General features: G+C 47.7%; 1 long non-coding RNA gene across 1 annotated transcript in view; it reads left to right on the top strand.

Moving 5' to 3' along the window:
- The window catches only part of LOC149343928 (uncharacterized), a 56,821-nt gene extending 47,983 nt beyond the window's left edge, over positions 1 to 8,838 (top strand). Inside the window, exons 4-5 of the long non-coding RNA XR_016282742.1 lie at positions 4,752 to 4,815; positions 8,799 to 8,838. This is a non-coding gene — a long non-coding RNA (uncharacterized LOC149343928). The remainder of the gene's footprint in view (positions 1 to 4,751; positions 4,816 to 8,798) is intronic.
- The last annotated feature ends 10,739 nt before the right edge of the window (positions 8,839 to 19,577 follow it).

Genomic DNA, 19,577 nt, shown 5'->3' with positions numbered 1-19,577 from the left:
CATTCGAAAGGAGATAAACGTTGGCTCCAGCACAGTGTCCTAAGGATTCTTTCCAACTGACGCCCCCAACAAAAAACAAGTTTCTACAAAGTTTGAAGCCAATTTTTCATTATCTTTTTATAGGCTGCTTTGCTCTTCAAAAATTATCGCTAAAGTTTAGAACCGCTAATATGTCTTGTGTAGGCGTCTGTCTATGCGACATTTTCTCAGAAATAGACCTCCAACCATCATTCGGTGACACTTCTCTTTGCCCCGTCGCGGTGGCTCAGTGGCTACGGCGCTCGGCTGCTGACCCGAAAGACGCGGGTTTGATCCCGGCCGCGGCGGATGAATTTCGATGAAGGCGAAATTCTAGAGGCCCGTGTGCTGTGCGATGACAGTGCACGTTAAAGAACCCCAGATGGTCGAAATTTCCGGAGCCATTCACTACGGCGTCCCTCATAGCCTGAGTTGCTTTGGGACGTTGCAGCTCAAAAAAGCATAAAAAAGTAACATTTCCCTTTATTCGGTGAGACACTGAAATGTTGAATGGCTAGTGAGAGCAAAGACATAGCAAAGGTATTGTCGATGCTCATACTGTCACGAAGTGCACACGAGATTCTAGGCAGTGAGGAAGACAGCGAAACATGCTCAGGAAAGTAAACTGTTTATTGGGCTGACCTTCGTCCATAGTGGACTGAATGACTGGGCGGCGGCGAAAGAAACAAGCGTGCTCGGAGGACGTCGAACAGAATGCCCGCCACTCTCCGCTGTGCTCAATTTGAAGCTGACAGCGAACGTTCGACATTCAGCCTGCTACGTCACCACAACATTCAGGAAAAAATATAGAATGGGCTCCTTCTGTATGCAGTCAAGCGAGATAAATCTGGCTTCGTCCTCCATCACACACAAAGCGATAAAGCCGCATACCGGCTAAATGAAGAATAAAATATGAACAGCTAAGAGATTCGCCAAAATTCTCCTCTCTCAAGGAAGCACCGACCAGATGCTTTAAAAGAAATAAGGTGACTTGAAACAAATAAAACGGACTCTGCACAATAAAGACCAAGAATTGAAAAACAGCGTCCATTAGCGCACATGATGGGGCTTTAGACAGACGGCCTGGACAACTTCTGGTAGTGCGCGGCGTCGCTGAGATGCAGCTATTTTCTCAGTAAGAAGTGTATTTTGCTTTTTTTTCAGGCGTCCGAAATAGGTTTATGGCGCCAATAGCGCTGGTGGCGTCTTTTTGCCGTCTCCATCGCTTTGGTCACTCCTTCAATGGCGGCGCGAAACCGCGATATTCCTATCTCTTGTTCCTCCTCCTGGCTTTTGCCTCCCCACTCTATCCTAACGGCTGCAACCAAGCGTGCTAGCCACTTAGACTGCATAGCCGCACCTACCTGCAAGCCATAAAAGCTCTAGTACCGTGCAACAGGTGTGCAGCCGTGAAAGTATTCTTGCCCTGTTTGTTCCTCTGTAAGTGTCAATCGTCGAAGCAGGGCCTGAGTTTTGGCGCCATGGCGTGTCCAGTTTAAAGGAACGAATACATTTTCGCGAAGTTAACTGCCCTGCATTAATACCTACGGTACGCAAACTAAAACAAAAAGGGTTAATTTTTCAATTTCTTTGTCATGAAGAGAAAATTTAGAAAACTCCTATTATTCTATATCACACAAAGTGAGCAAGTGATGTTAATTTGACCGCTGGAAACTGGTGCCAGATCAAGTCGCTTAAAAAACGTGAAGCGGCATTACTTTGAAAGCGGTCGTGCCTAGGCCAGCTGCAAGCTATTGGCTTCGCACAATGCGCGCGAACTCGCTGGAAAGGTTGTTCTTCGATCTTTGTAAAGAGCACGTGTTGTGTTTGCAAAAGGGTGGCTTTGCATGTGGAGGGACACAACGGCATATATGGAATTCTAGAGCTAGGTTTCACTGGCTTGAAAAGTGAACGATCGAGCTGAGGCAAGCATCCGAACGTCACCAAGTAAAAACTTTGTCCCGCTTTCATGTTTTATGCGAAGCATACTACTTTAGCTACCACTTCAGCCCTTCACCGTGGTTATGCGCCTCCAAATCACGTGATACATGACGTCACACCACGTGACACGATGACGTCACGACAGTGGAGAAACGGGGGCCCACCTCGCGCCGTCGCTGTGGTTGTGCGCCTCCAAATTACGCGACACGATGATGCTTCGCATTCTCCAGGCTTAACCAAGTTAAGCCTCAGCCATTTTTTTTGTTATAGATGTTGGATTTCTTCTATGATTTTTCGAACTAAAATGTGTATGTTAACATCCGCACAATGGTTTGAATAAAAACGCAGACTATTGAGCCATTAGAAAGGAGATAAGCGTAGGCTCCAGCACAGCGTCCTATGAATTCTTTCCAACTGACGTCCCTTACACAAAACAACCATTTCTACAATGTTCAAAGCCAGTTTTCTTTTTTCATTTTCTGCTTTCTAGGCTGCTTTGCTCTTCAAAAATTATCGCTAAACTTTAGAACCGCTAATATGCCTTTTGTAGGCGTCTGTATATGCGACACCTTATCAGAAATAGACCTCTAACCACAATTTGCTGACATTTCTCTTTGCCCCATTGCAATGGCTCAATGGCTCCGGCGCTCGGCTGCTGACCCAAAAGACACCGGTGCGATCGCGGCCGCGGCGGCTGAATTTCGATGAGGGCGAAATTCTAGAGGCCCGTGCACTGTGCGGTGTCACTGCACATTAAAGAACCCCAGGTGGTTGAGATTTCCGGAGCCCTTCACTACGGCGTCCCTCATAGCCTGAGATGGTTTGGGACGTTAAACATCAATAAACCATAAACCAAACATTTCTCCTTATTCCGGTGAGACACTGAAATTTTGAATGGCTTTTTAGAGCAAAGGCATAACAAAGGTATTGTCCATGCTCAGACTGTTACGAAGTGCACACGGGAGTCTAGGCAGTGACGATAGCAGCAAACCCTGTTTCTGAAAGTAAACTGTTTGTTGGGCTGAACTGTTCCCACAGTAGACTGAATGACTGGGCGGCGGAGAAAGCAACAAGCGTGCTCGGAGGACGTCGAACGGAACGCGCGCTGCTCTCGGTCGTGCTCAAATTGAAGCTGACAGCGAGCTTTAGAGATGCAGCCTGCTACGTTACCACAAAATTGAGGAAAAAAATATAGAATCGGCTCCTTCTGGATACAGTCAAGCGAACTGGTAGCGGTGGCTCACTTTTTACGGCGCTCGGCTTCCGACCCGAAAGACGCGGTTTGGTTCCCGGCCCCTGCGGCCGAATTTCGATAGAGGTAGAATTCTTGAGGCCCGTGTACTGTGCGATGTCAGTGCAGGTTAAAGAACCCCAGGTGGATGAAATTTCGGAAAACCTTAACTACGGCGTCCCTCATAGCCTGAGTCGCTTTGGGACGTTAAACCCCAATAAAACCAAACCAAAAGCAATCAAGCAAGATAAATCAGGCTGCGTCCTACATCACACACAAAGCGATAAAGCCGCGTATCGGCTACTTTGAAGAATAACAAAGTAAGCACACAGAGATTCGCGCCATTTCTCCTGTATCAAGGAACCATTGGCCCGATTTTTAAAAGAAATAAGGCGACCGAATCAAATAAAATGGACTCTGCACAATAAACACGGAGAACTGAAATACAGTGTCCTTTAGCGCGCGTGATGGGGTTTAGACAGACGACACGGACAACTTCTGGTAGTGCGCGGCGTCATTAGGCTCAGTCACTTCCTGAGGGACAACTTGAAAGAGCTGTTCACCTAGTCGACGAAGATTCCTGTACTTCAGAAATAGCGGCGCAAAAGCTTTTCACTCAATCAGCGGCGGCGAATGGGCGTCGAAGCCAAGACGGTCTCCTGGGTTGTATTTCAGGTTGTGCCTTCATAGGTTGTACCGTCTGGCGTCGGCCCACTGCTGGCCTTTGGTCCGTAATCAGGCAAGTCGTCGGGCTTATGCGCTGAAAATAGGCGGCGATATCGACGCTATCTTCTTCTATAACGTTAGGCAGCATGGCGTCTATCGTGGTCGCGGCCTCCATGCCATGGACAAGGCTAGAAGGCGTCATCTGGGTGGCCTCCAGCACTGCACTGCTGTAGGCGAAGACAATGTAAATCAGGATGACGCCCCAGGTCTTGTGTTCGGCGTTGACATACATGGCGAGTATGTCCGAAACTGCTTTGTTCAGGCACTCCGTGGGTCTGTTAGTCTGCGGATGGTATGCAGGTGTCCTCCAGTGGCTGGTTTGGCTGCAGCGCGGGATGCGTTGTGTTTGTTGGGTTTAATGGCACATACCCTGTTAAGGCTATCCTACGCCAAGCGCAAGGTAAAGGAAGATTCTTTTCTGCAGCTTTTTACTAATATGCGAAAAAAATGTAGCGGCGTGGTGGGTCCAAAAAGTTTGTTCGTTCTACCTAGTAATGCGAGAGTAAAGAAATTTTATAAATGGCTTCTTGTAACAGTTTTAAAGGACACTGGACTACCTCTGCAGTCGTCCTTGGCTAAGCAAGGATACTGAGGTTTCCAGCCCATTAAATAAAGACCTCAGCCTACTTCTCAAGAATCTGAAAATGGCTGAATATAGCATGTGCTTAAGCGGAGCAGTGGATAGAAATTTACAATTTCTGAAGAACATCAGCGTCTTTGAAAAGCACAAAAGTCAAAACGGGCTAACAATGGCATTTTCACCTAAGAGCAGCGGTGAGTGTAAAGTACTGCATTTATTACACACTTACAAAAGTGCTTCTTTCTCAATTTTCAGAGTTCTGAACAAGAGAATGAAATATTGTTTATTGTGGGGTCATCACCGCATCTTTCGCAAAGAGGTTTGTCTTGTTTCGCTAATGAGAAATTATGCAATATGATTGTCCGATCCGGACACGACATGCGCAGAATTACTTCTGTAAACCGTTCCTCGCGTCTGCAGGCCTTCCATTCACCCATGACCGGCTTTACAAAGCGAGGCTTGTTCTTAAGTTCATTGTCACATGAAGCCTGCCATTTTCTCTCAGTATATTTTGGTCACATTAGATGCACTATATGTTTACTTCTTTTACTTAACCCTTACAGGCAAGTGCACCACATGCGTCAGCGCTCTCGTTCCTGCTGATTTCCATGTGATTAGGAACCCCGCAGAACTTTATTGTACACCCTTGTGTTTCAGCTCAGCTTTTATCGTATTATGTGTTATGTTCCTATTATAGGTTCGACTGCATTTGTGTGGTTTAATAATGTAATTACTCTGAGGGAGTCAATTCTCTATGTCTTTCTTCATTCTACAGCTGCATCAGTGGGAAAGCATTCTGGTGTAAAAACTTAAGCGCACTGGGGCAGCCTAATTTTTCCCACTGAACTTGTGTTATCGAACGTAAAGTGCTGTTTTCGAACGGTCTATGTAGGAATTGGTGTAATTTTCGTATTTTTCACTTACTGCAAAAAAAACACAACTTAGCTGTATATATTCTTAGCTGTGTGTATATATATATATATATATATATATATATATATATATATATATATATATATATATATATATATATATATATATATATATACACACACTTAGCTGTATATATTCAGGATGCCTTGCGTCAGTTCCAACGTGAGCGCTGTTCCCTGTCCATGATGAGCACATCGCGTTCGGCGCGTTGGAGATCAATGCACTCCAAGAGGATTTTAGACACTACTGCTGCTGTTGTCTTCGGTATGGCTTCTGCCTCGGCGTAGCCCGTCGCCAGAGGATTACTCCAGCATGGCAAGTTTTCAGCTTCATGGCGGGAACACGGTTGGGCAGCAACTTCCGATCAATCCTTCCGCTTGAAAAAACCTACGTTGAAAAAACCTTGCGATGCTGTCTCCCAGTGCTTCAAAGGTATCTTTGAACAACAAGAAGATTCTCGAGGCCGTGAGCAAGAACTGCTTGCAGATATGCCTTGGCCTCCTAAGAGAACCTCTGCATCAGAAACAGTAGCGGAAGCAGACTGTCTTCCTCTAGATGTGATTGCCGTCCAGGGAACTATACTTACATATCTGCGCCATGTTCTGAAAGGAAAGAATTAGTACCTTCACTGCATCCATCTAACCCACTCCATCTCTCACTTTGGTCAACTTCCAGGGTATCGTAGATACCCTAACTCATTATTTACGCCGCGAAATTTGTTAGCCCATTTATCGGACTATGGACTTCATAATTACATACGTTACATCATTACTCGGCGATGCACCATAATACGGAATTAATGGCTGCATTTCATCTTTTCTCGTTTTATTTCTTTCATTTTATCTTTTCTGCGCCGCTCTCCTTTTGCCTTTGTCTCTCATATTCCCTTTCCTATGCAGAGTAGCATGCCAGTGATTTGTAATTGCCGGCTAAACTCCCTCTCTTTCATTAAAGGATTTCTCTCTCTCACCGTAGCGAGTCAGGTAGTCGGCCACCATGATGACCCACTTATTTCTACAGGTTGACTTAGGTAAAGTGCCAAGAATGTCTATGCCGACCTCCTGGAAGGGCCTTGAGGGCGGTTCATAGGGTTCAGAAGTCCTCCGGCTCGGGTTTCAGGGGTCTTTCGTCGCTGACAATCTCGGCAGCTTTTCACATAATGTGCGTCACCGAGAGACAGTCGGGGTCATTAATACTTGCGTTGAATGAGGCGTAGGATGCGAGAAAACCCTTAATGTCTAGGTGTCGGCTCGTAGTGTGAAGCCTGTAAAACTTCTTCGCGGAGACTTGCTGGTACAACAAGGAAGTAGGCTGTCTATTCTGCTGCGATGTTCGTCGCCCTGAGGACTTCATTCTGTTCACAGAACGAAGACAACCCTCGCTTGAACGACGCGGGGGGAGAAAAAACCTTGCGTACCAAGTGCTCGATGAGGTGCTTTAGGTTAGGGGAGCGTTCGTGCTTTGCAAACGAGCTTGAGCTGATGGGTCCAAGCAAAGTGTCATCGTCGCCCAGTGGCAGTGCATCTACAGGGGATCGTGACAGGCAGTCGGCGTCAGAGTGCTTGCGTCCTGACTTGTAAATGACGGTGACGCCAAACTCCTGGAGGCGCAGGCTCCATGGAGCGAGGCGGCCGGAGGGGCCCTTTAAACTGACAAGCCAGCAGAGTGCGTGGTGATTCCTGACCGTCTTGAACGGTGGTCCGTACAGGTAGGGGCGCAATTTCGAAGGAGCCCAGATGATGGTAAGGCACTGCTTCTCATTTGTCAAATAGTGAGCTTCGGTCTTCGACAGTGAACATCTACCGCATCACGATGTAAGAATAATTTAGGTGCTGACACTCGCCGCTCCCCGTAGAGAGAAGGCGCGGGCAGATTGTGTTCGCAGATGACCTTGAGTCAGCGGTAGTTTTCGCCGCAAGAGTACAGATGGCGCTGTAGTATGGGAGCACAGGGGCCCGCGCTGCCCGCTCGCGTGCGTTCAGAAATTTCCTGAAACTCGTGTGTGTGTGTGTGTGTGTGTGTGTGTGTGTGTGTGTGTGTGTGTGTGTGTGTGTGTGTGTGTGTGTGTGTGTGTGTGTGTGTGTGTGTGTGTGAAGGCTTCTCCGGGTCCTCGAAAATTGTTTGGTTGTGCCCGTGAGTCCTGTGAGTGCATTGTTCGGCTGATTGGTATTCTGCTGGGATTCACTCAACGTATACCACGCCGCGGCACGTGACGCCGAGTGCAATTAGTTGCGCTCAGGCTTGCTGCGCTTCAAAATGGGCAAGAAGTGCTTTGTACCGAATTGCAAGTCGGGGTATAGGACTTGTACGGAACGTGCGTCGCTTTTCAAGGCTCCGCGTGAACCCGAACGTTTAGAAAAGTGGCGACGGGCGATTCCGAGAGCAGATAGAGTTTTGCAGCCTACCGACCACGTGTGCGCGAAGCATTTCCCGAATGATCTCTGCAACATATCACGCGGAATACAAGGGCAACGTCCTTCTACACGCACAAAAAAAAAAACCGGTGCTCTCACCCGACGCTGTGCCTAGCATTTTCCCGAACTGCCCAGGATACTTGACTGTGCAGCAAAAAACGAGAAAACCTCCGCGGTAACGGCAGGCTCTGCCGCCGACTTCTCAGAAGCCTAAGAAGCAAGGACTGCCAGAAGCAGCTTCTGAAGAGCTTCACCTGGCCGTTGAAAATACACCAAGTTTATTGCTGGTTGACACAACGAGTTCAGGACGTTCTGATGCCGAATCAACAGACGCGCCTTGTAAGAGGCCACGCTTGGATTTCAGCAGCGTCGCGCCCCCTCCACGTGAAGGAGAGGATACTTTTCAACACGATACTGACACATTGAGTGGCACATGCACTGCCGACGCACCTAGTCATACAGCTGAAAAGGTAATTTCCTGTTTTAAATTCAGGTGGCATTCCTCCAGCCGCCTCATCTAAGCTCACTAGGCGCAACAAATCATGATATTGTTCTACAATAACTACTGAGCGGAAATTATCGTAAATACGATTTGGTTGCCGCAGCCGTGTTTTCTTCCCTTCAGTATATTTATTTGATTATAATTAATTAGCCAGGATCTCACTGGACATCTAATAGCACAGTGTGCTAGTAATCGCATAAGCTTTGCTCACTATTAGGTGGCATCCGGAAAGTGAGCATTCATTTATTTAATTTCAGCGCCGGCGTTCTGGCGTTAAAGAAGAGGTTGGTAGCAGGAAAATTTTAGATTAATAAGAAATAATAAAATAGCAAGAAACATATAACACCAACTTGTTTAAGAGAAGTAATGACATAATATAGATGACGTAAACAAAACATTGGCTTAGTTGGGACGGCAGAAACATTCCTGATTCTATCATTTCTTTTCATTCAGCAACAAGTTTCTTCCTCATCTGAAAAAACTACGAAGCAAGAGAGAAGACATGGACCAACGCAAGAGCAGCGACCCACCGATTCCCTGTTCCTCCAGGACGGAGGACAGCAAATGACAATTTCCGCTCTGTCATGCTGTGCTTCCAGCCTTAAACTCCCAAGTGAAGCCTGAGCAGTCCAAGTTTCTGACAGATTTGGGGTTAAATCTGTTGTTTTCAGTGAGCTAAAATTGCCGAAAGATAGTAACCAAGCGGCTTTCCATAGAAAAGTACTAGAAGTAACCACATCACATAATGACTCTTTGTCAGTGAAATGTTTTGTTTATGGCCGTATTCTTAACGTACAGACCATAAGTTCTGGTTTGTCCATGAATTTTACCATTCCGGAAAACAGCTCTGCTGAAGCATCCCTGACCAACACAAAGAGCAGGGGTGGACTGTTGCACCCCAACGTGAATCTCTTTGAGCTGTTGAGAGCAGCTGAGGAGCACATTGCAAAAAATGCAAACAGTCAGTCTGTATACTGGGAAACGGTGGAGCATGTGCTTGACACAAAGACCTTGACTTTTCCATGTGCTCAGCACAAAGAAGAGGTCATTGCACAAATTCTGCACTATTTCTTAACAATGAGAATGAGGCAGCACTGCAAGGCTGTAACCATGAACTTGAAAAAACAAGCTCAAGAGAAAAAAAAAAAGCTTGCAAAACTTTGTTCAGCCTGAATCTTCTTGCCAAGTTTACAGAATGTACTAATTTTTGTTAGATTTTTTGTGAATGTATGTTTTAAACAGTTTGTGCCATGTAATGTATAGTTTTGTAACAGAATAAAGTACATGTTCAGCCCCCCTTTCCGCATACCATTCCTAATATTCTACACAAATGTAAGAGCCTGTACACACCACCAGACCTACTTCCGGTCGGACATTTTTTTTTTCTAATATAAGAGCGCGTATTGTTCTCTTGAAATGACAGAGTAGGATAGAAAATCTATGCCCATTCATGGGCAACTAGCACAAGATATACTGCTTTGAGAGTTGCTATGGATTTAACCGTGTGACATGCCCTTCAGCAAGCTATACTGCACACGGCTTGCTGTACTGGCGCAAAGTATAACCGCCATCGCCTTAGCACTGAGCAGAAGTCTGCGTAGGGGTCGCGTGTCGAGCGAAGTTTGTAACCAAGTACATGTGTAAGCTAGAGGTGCAATGATTCAAGGTGCTTTGAGGACGTTTATTTTGTAAAGAGTAAGATGAGCAGCGGCGGCAGCCGCACCGCGAACGCACAGCGCGAGATCGCTGGGTTGACGACCGAAGCTCGGAACGGCATTTTGGCTAGCTGTCCTTAGGCTATTTCCCCGGAAGTCCTGCTACAATTTATTTCTTTTTGCTTTAATTAGCTAACATTGGCGGGCGCAACTAGAAAATACGATTGATATACTGGCTTCAACGTATGCTAGCTATCAGAGCTATTACATAAACGCCGTCGAGAAATCAGTTGCGCATTCATTTAGATAAACAGTCTGGTTACTGCAGAATCCCGGTGTATTCATGCTTGTGCATACTTTTCTATATACCCCGATATCGAGCGCGACAAACGAGCAACGCTTAGCATCGATAACCTACGCAGCGCGAATCCGAGAGCCTCCACCTACTAGCGCCACCTGTCGCCGGGAAACGGAAACAGCGCCGGCGGCGAACACAACCAGGACGGTGCGCCGGCCGCAGTGTCATCACCTAAATTATTCTTACACCGTGCTACCGCATATTATTACTTTCTCCAGTCCATCGGTTTTCTGAATGAGGAGACTGCGCCTAGCTCTACGCTGCCAGCATGAGTATGAATTTCAGTCATGACGTCTTAAAGTCTTGACGTTTGCAGCAACCCCCCCCCCCCCCCCCCCCCCCGCGGAGACTGAGCGATAGGGTCAGATCAAGAGCAGGCAAAATAATGGAACATATATTAACACATCTTGTTAATTTCTTGAGGGATAGCAACATCTTCTCTGTGACAAAGCATGGCTTTCGATAGTTTTTCTCCTGTGACATTTAACTACTTTCCTTCTCTTGCGACTTGCACTTCTATTTGGACTCCGCTTTTTCATCTTACTGCAATATTTCTTCACTTTTCTAAAGCATTCGATAAAGTTGAACACTCACTGCTATTACATAAACTGAGTATGCTGAACATTAAAGTTGCAGTTCTTAACAGGATCAGTGGGTTTCCTTGTTCTCGTGTTGAATTTTTCAGCAGTGATGATGCTGATTCCTCTACTCTATCATTTTGTGGTAGTGTTACTTAAGGATCAGTACTTGGCCCCATTATCTTTTTTATCTTCTATATTGATGTGAATTGCCGTTGCCCACTGTTCCGTATCCTGTGAGTAAAATAAATAAATAAATATCTCTTGCCAAGGAGCATGACCGGAAGAGGCCGGGGGGAGGTGTTCAAAAGAGATTGAAAGCTCGGCGCCTATGCGATGACCTTATCTAAATTTACCAAGGAAATCTGACAGTGGTTTGAGCGCCCGTCTCGGCTGCGGGAGGTGGTTGGTTCGAAACCCACCGCCGGACACCCACCGGTAAAATGGGTACAAGCGTCCCCCGGCCTGGCGCTCGGCTTCCTTTAGGGGTGTACGCTTGGGAGAAGCTCCGTAAACCGCGCTGTGCCCCTTGCGGGCCAAGCCCAGTTTCGAACAACCTCGCAGCCTGCTAAAGGTGGTAGGCACCCCTCGGCCAACGCGGTTCGAACGCGAGCAAAATGCCGAACGCTGGCACTGGGCGCACGCACGCCCTAGCGCAACGGCCTTTCACTCTACGCGAGGAGAAAGAAAAGCCCCTCCGCAGGGAAAACCTCCCTCAGCGCCACGGTGATGTACACACACACCGTCCTGCAGTTCTACCCACAGAACGGCCCAACTCTCGCACTGTTCCGCTGGCTCACCGCCGCAGCATCAGCAGCAGTCATAAAAGCGAAGCTCGTGGCCGAAGCGTGGCCTTGTGGTAGAGCATCCGCCTCGCATTCGGGAGGTGCTGGGTTCGATCCCCAGTGCCGCCGGGTACCCACCGGTTTCTTTAATGGGTACAAGATTTACCCTGGCCTGGTGCTCGGCTCTTCTAGGGTGAAATGCTTGGGAAAGGGGTCTTAGACCAAACAGTTGCCTTGGCGGATGAGTGATAAGTTCCCCTGCCAAGCAACCATAAGTCCGCCTCGTGCGGCATAAGCCCAATTTGTGGCCCTTTTTTCCCCAGTGCCGCCGGGTACCCACCGGTTTCTTTAATGGGTACAAGATTTCCCCTGGCCTGGTGCTCGGCTCTTCTAGGGTGAAATGCTTGGGAAAAGGGTCTTAGACCAAACAGTTGCCTTGACGGATGAGTGATAAGTTCCCCCGGCAAGCAACCATAAGTCCGCCTCGAGCGGCATAAGCCCAATTTGTGGCCCTTTTTTATCACTTCTCCCAAACGTACACCCCTAAAGGAAGCCGAGCGCCAGGCCGGGGGACGCTTGTATCCTTTTGACCGGTGGGTGCCCGGCGGTGGGTTGGTTTCGAACCACCCACCTCCCGCAGCCGAGACGGGCGCTCAAACCACTAGGCCACTTTGTCTTTCGCTTTGTCTACACGACACTCTGCCCACAGTGACGGGATTTGAAGGCGCAGGCTCCTTTCCCAAGCAATGTAGCCCTGGTAAGCCGAGCACCAGGCCGGGCCATAGCTTGTACCCATTTTGAGAAAACCGGTGGGTACCCGGCCGGCGGCGGGAGTCGAACCCACCACCTCCCGAAGACGAGGCGGGCGCTCTGCCACGAGGCAGAGCTCCTGCCACGAGGCAGAGGCTCTGCCACTGCATCCATTACTCTTTGAAATCCCGCTGGTGCGTATAAGAGATTAAATGGCATCAAGCTGAAATCGAATAGGCCATCGGGAGTGATGAAACCTGTCTTCTCGTGATCTCTTTCTCTCGTAGATCTCAATTTGCAGCAGCCGCTGTAGAAGTCTTATGATGATAAATACTTGGCGTTGCAGAGCCCATCTAGTGTGTCGTCGATGCGGCGGAAGGGCTCTTGCTGTGCCGCCCAGGGGTTCTTCGATGGCAGGATGACGCCGTCGCGAAGCATTTCTTCGACTTGGTCCCAGGTGGCTTCTCGTTCTCGCTGCAACAAACGGTACGGGCTTTGGCAGAAAGGTAGAGCATGCTGGTTGGTTAAAATATGATGCTTGCAATAGGTATTTATTGCACCTTCGGAAATGACGATAAGCACTCGCTGTAGCTTTGAAGCAGATTGCTGATCTAGTCTTGTCTGTTCCGAGGCAGGGCTGGGTTGATGTTTAAAGTGGGCGAGTTCTCTTCGTCAGGCGAATCTTCTTCGGATCAGTCGGAGAGGAGATGTGTCGTACGTCGGACATCTCTTCGAAGAAAGCAATTGGCGTTCTTCTCTTAAAGTGTAGGTATTCTTTGGGGATTTTCGTCAGTAGTACTTCAGCTTTGACTTTGCGGAAATGTGCGATGCATCTTGCGATGACGATTCCTTGGTCTAGAAGCAATTGCATATCGCCCTCGATGATGGCTTCAGTATTCTTGGCTTCCGTGGTGCCTATCAGGACTTTGACGCTTGATCGGGTTAGGACGCTCACTGTTTCCTCCACGACACTCACGACAACTTGACGTTCCTGAGTTTCCATTGAAGATGGCCTGCTCCGTCGAAAGCGTTATCAGCTGGGATCGCAGGCCGATGGTCACCTGACACTGAATAATGAAATCTATGCCCATGATCACTTCGCGGGAACACTGACATAGCCCAAAAAGGTCGTAGGATAGGCATGTCCGTTGACAGTCACTGGCGCTGTGCATCGTCCTCATAGCTTATTGAGGTCGCCCACTGCAGTGCGAATTTTTGGCCCAACCCAAGCGCTCGTGACTGTCCACTGCTGCGCAACGAATGTTCTGTTCATCACCGAATAATCGGCTCTGGGCCGACTAGAGCAGTAACTTTCCGGTCGTCGATAACCACATCTATGTCGGATGCCCTGGCTTTCGCGTCGCACGTCGTCCGCGGCGTTGACTCGCGGCTTCGTCGGGCACATGCATCTTTGAGAGGACGTGTCGTCGATGCTCTTCTAGATCGTGGCCTCATTTTGAAGGCGGCTGCCGTCGTGATCGAGGTTGTCATTGTATGCGGCGTCTGCCTATCGCGGTTGCCGTCCTCATGCGCCGTGGTCGTTGGAGGAGCTTCGGCATTTCATTTGTGAGGAACCTCACTTCCAGAGTTAGCTGTATTTAGTTTACCCACCCAACAGGGGCTGGGAGGCCTTCATCACATCACGGCTGTGTATCTGCGGCGGAGCGACGGAAAACACGAGGCTGACGGCGATGGTGAGGGCGAAAGGCGGTTCGGCGCATACTCCTCTCGACGCAGGTATCTGCCTATTTCTTGCGGACTTTGGCCGAAGAGTGGTCGTGGTGCGTTAACGGCAGAGCAAGAAACCGATACACAGGATGATTATGGCCGGCTTCACCGCAATAGAAGCACAGTGGGTTTTTGTCGGAAATCCTCCAGACGTCGCATTTTCTTCGGCTTTGGCTTCGGTCGTAGGCTGCGCGCGGGGGGGGGGGGGGGAGGGGGGGTTCAGCGTTCGGGAATAGCTTGTTCACGTCGAAGAGGCGAACTTAGGGCGCATCGTTGGAGCTTCAGCTCGAGGCTTCGATGACGGGGAGCCAAGCTCATGCTGCACTTCATATACGCTTTCCCTAAGAATCACTACTTGAGGCTGATTGGAAGATGGTAAGAGACGATGAAGTTTTTCTGCACAATTTAGTGGATAACATCCTGAAGGTTGCCTGTGAATGCGGTGCCATGCGAGATGGTTGTTCTGTTCACTTCGAGTTTTCGATGTAAATGGAGCGCTCGTGGTTGCAAGGTTCTCAATGGTGGCCGCTTCGCTGGTAAATTTAGCGACGGCCTTCAATGCATTGCGTGTCAGACTTTTGAAAAGTGTGTCTTTAGCAACACGCATAAAAAGTTCCGCCTTCTTCTCTTCCGTCATTTCAGGCATCATGTCTTCTATGTATGCGGTGACTGGCTCATTCGGGTCCTGGTAGCGTGACTTTAGGTGCGTTTGAGCCCTTTTTTCCTGGCAATGCTTGCGAATATCTTCCCGAACAATCGCTTGGGTGATCGCCACGCGGCTAGAGATGCTTCTTGGTTTTTGAACGGAATTTTGGCTGGTCATTACAGGGCGCAGAAAACGTGCCTCACTTTGGTCTAGTCATCGCACCTGTTGAATACGGCGACACGCTTAAAATGGTCCAGTCATTCTTCAGGATCCTTGCCCGGTGAACAACTGAACCAGGGCAGCAATCGGGGCTGGAGTAAAATAATGGCGGCTGGTATCGTAGCCATGTTTGGCAACGGCGTTGAAGAGTTCTTCTTTGCTCGCGTGCGGTCCGGTACAAGTTCATATTCAGATGAACGCCTCTGGAGACGACGGCTGCTTCCAACTTCGTCTCGGTTTGGGACGGCTTCTGCGGTTTTGCCGTGATCTCCTTCTGCCAGGCGGCTCGGGCTGCTCTGGCGGTACTAGGGTGTGAAGGTGAGAGGGAAATCCGATACCACCGTCACGCAGCGGTGACGGGAGTCCAGGCAGTGAGGAAGACAGCGAAAAGCGCGAATCTCACGCTCAAAGTAAGATACAAGGTAAGCTGCGCTTGAGCGCGAGGTTTGCGATGTTGTTGCAAACCTGACACAGCGCTTGTCTTCTTTTTGTGTGTCCCGCCTTTGTTGCTCTGTTCCCCATAAGATGAATACTTACCAACTCGCCCAAATTTCAGCTTTACTCAACCTGAGAGAGCTTTTTACTCTTCACTCATGCAAGGGTGTCCGTTGTATTGCACAGCAACATTCGGTGTTAAGTTACTTACGAAAACTGTTGGCAACATTTTTACGGCAGCAGGAGTTGAGTTTGATTAGAGGACGAGCACTCGATTCCTTTCGAGTTGCAGTCGATGACACGAAGGAATGTCTTTTCTTGATACAGACCTGAAAATTGATGTGCAATCTTTCTTGTCCATGATAAAGTTGTTTTTTCCTAGGGTAGTATTGCAGCGTGGGGCACTGCATTCCCTGACTGGTGACAGGTGTCAGAAGTGCGGACTCGCTCCAGGGACTCATTCTTCAGTCCCTGGCCGCGAAATCTAGCGTCACGAGAATTCATTTATTCCAACTATTTTAAGAGGAGTGCAATTCAGTATATACAGCACCGCTTCTCACAATAAAGGGAGTACAACCACTCAGTTTTCCCACTGATGCAAACAATGTAAATGGAGAGTTTGACAGGCCTTTAGGAATGAGGCCTTTAAAGTTCAAGCTTCTTAAGATAATGCCACCCTTGCCGTGCTCAACACAACGCGCGGGACAAAACTATAATTTTTACGTCCGAGACAAGCTGCGAATGTTCGACCGGTTTCGTAGGAAGAAACTCTAACAGCGGGTTTTCAGCAAAGTTGGCGTGTCAACAATGGCCACCAAAAAGGGAAGTCGCTCAAAGAATCTGCAAGACTCAGATTTTGAGATGTTTCATAGTCAAACAGGAAAAAAAAGGCAAACCGCCACCCGCCGCGGTGGCTCAGTGGTTAGGTGCTCGTCTACCGAGCCGGAGTACCAGGCGGCGGCGTTTCTATGGAGGCGAAACGCAAGAGGCGCCCGTGTGCTGTGCGATGTCAGTGCACGTAAAGATCCCCAGCTGGTCGAAATTATTCCTTAGGCCTCCACTACGGCACCTCTCTCTCTTTCTTCTTTCACTGCCACCTTCCTCCCTTCCCTTACGGCGCGGTTCAGGTGTCCGCTGAGATATGTGAGACAGATACTGCGCCATTTCCTTTCCCTAAAAACCAATTCGCGAATGTACCAATTTACCAAACTGCCATGCAGCATAGGCGCTGGAACTAATGGTGGCATCACCATGATGCAAATAATATGCCAGCAAAGTTTCATGTATAGTGAAAATCTTGACTCAGTGGAAGCCTCAGCAATCAGGAATCAGAGTGTAGAAAAGTCTTATGTGAGAATAACGAAATATATCTGTAACGAATGCACAGCAACCATAGTCGTCAAATGAATCAGCAATAAAATTACAGTAAGGAAGTGTGTCAGGCAGGGAGGCACGTTCTCGCCAGTGATATTCATCGCCTGTTTACAAAAGGCGTTCCGATGCATGGATTAGGAAAAGATGGGGATAAGAGTTGTTACAGAACAACTACGTAATTTGCGATTCGCTGATGACATTGTCTTGCTAGGTCACTCAGGAGATGAGCTGCGAAGCATAAGGAAGAAATGGGCCTGGGATGGGAATGTAATGCGAAGCCAAGATAACCGCTGGTCCTTATGTGTAAGGCGATGAATTCTAAACAGGGAAGCGTGGCTGCGGGTAGAAGAAATTTAGGTGGGCGGATGATATTATGAAGTTTGTGGAGATACGGTGCCGCAGCTGGCAGAGGACAGGTTTGACTGCAGAGACATTGCAAAGGTCTTTGCGGTGCAGTGGACATCAAAATCCTGGAGTTTAGTGTATAAAGGTAATCGGGGCACTTTTTTTATCCTTGAGACCACTTTTAAGCTGATTAGTAATGAAGGTTCTTGAGCCACAAGCGATTGGTGCCATTCGCTTGTCATGTCGCACGTTGCTCAAATTTTATTGCTGGTTTATTGAGGTTCAACGTCCCAAAGTGACTCAAGCTATGAGGGACGCCGTAGTGAAGTTCTACGGAAATTTCGACCACCTATGGTTCTTTAGCGTGCCTGACATTGCGAAGTACACTGGCCACTAGAATTTTGCCTCCATCGAAAGTGGACCGCCAGGCGAGATCGAACACGCGTCTTTTGGTTCAGCACCCGAGCGCCATAACCAGTGAGCCACTACAACCGCTCTTTGAAGAATATCGAGAGGCCTAAATCGAGAACTGTTTTGATAATATAATGTTTGCAACCAAAAATATTGTGAACTCGAGCTGACAGTGCGTTGCTCTTTCTGGTAACTCAGGGGACGAGTTATAGAGCATGATGAGCGATCTACACGAAAAAAACAGTACTATGAACATAAGTAGAGGAATTCAAAGTATCATTTCTGATCACAAATTTGTGTTTAACAGTTGACAACGGCATTAATGTTAAACCAATGAACGGTAATCTGACAGCTTTTATTTATCGGATACGCATTAGAAGTATGCGGTAGGATGTTCTGACTGAATATCGCAAACTCTCTTAGGAGACAGTTCATTAATCAAGTATCGACAAATAATGAGGGCATCTGGCCCCACTAATAGAATAGAGCTAGCAGAATTATTAAAGCTAATCAACAGACACAGGTTAACCGACACACGGAAGTGAAGTATGGAGAGAATCGTTTGTGTTGTAAAAAACATAGGTAGACAAAATGGCTGAAGAGGAAAGTAGGCGTAGACAAAATGCTGAGGTATCCGTTCAGGGACAACGACGGCAATGTAATGAGAAATATGTATAAGACAGTTAAAGTACCTGAGGTATACTATACAAATCTGTATAGCAGCCAGCATCGACAAGACGTAAATAAGCAAGGCAGTAGCGCACAGCAAAGACACATTACGGCAGTACCGAATGAGATCGTAAAGAAAGCCTAAGGAGTGTCGGAAAGGGGAAAATCAGGAGGTCAGAGTCAGATAAGAGCAGGTCTGCTGAAGGATGGTGGACAGAATGTGCCAGAAAAGCTAGCCACCCTGTAAATGCAATACTCTATGAACTTCAGCCTACCGTGAGCTTGAAAGACCTCTAACATTATCTTAAGCCATACGAAGGGAGACGTCAAGACCTTGAAAAGTAAAGTGCCGATCAGCTTACAGTCCGTTTTCCCCAAGCTATGTATAGGGTAATTGGTAATAGAATCTGGACAGATTTAAACTTGTGTCAACCAAATGACCAGCCAGGCGCTCGTAAAGGCTACTGTACAATAGTCCATACCAATGCTGAAAATAAGTTCATACTGAAATGCGATGAATATAACGAACCTCGATATATATCTTCCTTAGTTTGGTAGGAAACATTTGACTCATTTATGGGCTGGAAGTGACAAGGGATGTGTCCAGCTTAAGGAGGTGGCGCCCGCGGATACAGATCCCGAGAGTGATATAACTAGATTGTGTTTGTGTTGAGTTTAGTGGTCCATAAGCATCTAAGGCTATCATGCTCCAAGCTCAAGGTGTAATAAAATTGTTTTCTGCAGAATCTTAGAAAAAAGCAAAAATCACCAGCGGTGTCAAGGGCTAAAAATGAGTTGCTACTACATCATAATTCTCAGAAAGAACTTTGAGAAATGGCTCGTATTAAAACCTTTAATCAAGGTCGAGTAACCTCAGCGGCCATACTTGGCTGGGCAAGGACACCCCGGTTTCTCTACCAATCAAGTAACGACCTCAGCATGCTTCTCAGGAATGAGAAAGCGGCTGAGGTGTATAAAAAAGGTCAGCATAGCAGTGGATCAGGATTTATACTCTTGTGACGTTATTGATCTCTGGAGGGCGCCACCGCGTCGGTAAATAAAAACGTTGGGCTGAGGCTTAGCTTAGGTGTTAAGCCTGGATATCTCGAAGCGAAAAGCTTCGTGGCGATGCTCGTTTCATACATAGGGTTGCAATTTGGGTATAGCTTTCTAGCTTTTCCAAAAAGTGTTGTCTTGGTATACAAAGCTTGTAAAATCGTTATACAAGGCTATTAAAATCTCTTCTCCTCTTGGGATGGTGGCGGCGAAAGGCAAAACG

The sequence above is a fragment of the Amblyomma mixtum genome, chromosome 5 (genome assembly GCF_055824585.1).
Source record: "Amblyomma mixtum isolate Tamu chromosome 5, ASM5582458v1, whole genome shotgun sequence".
NCBI classification, from domain to species: domain Eukaryota; kingdom Metazoa; phylum Arthropoda; class Arachnida; order Ixodida; family Ixodidae; genus Amblyomma; species Amblyomma mixtum.
The sequence above is the reverse complement of the archived record's forward strand: the minus strand, read 5'-3'. Positions and strand labels throughout refer to the sequence as shown.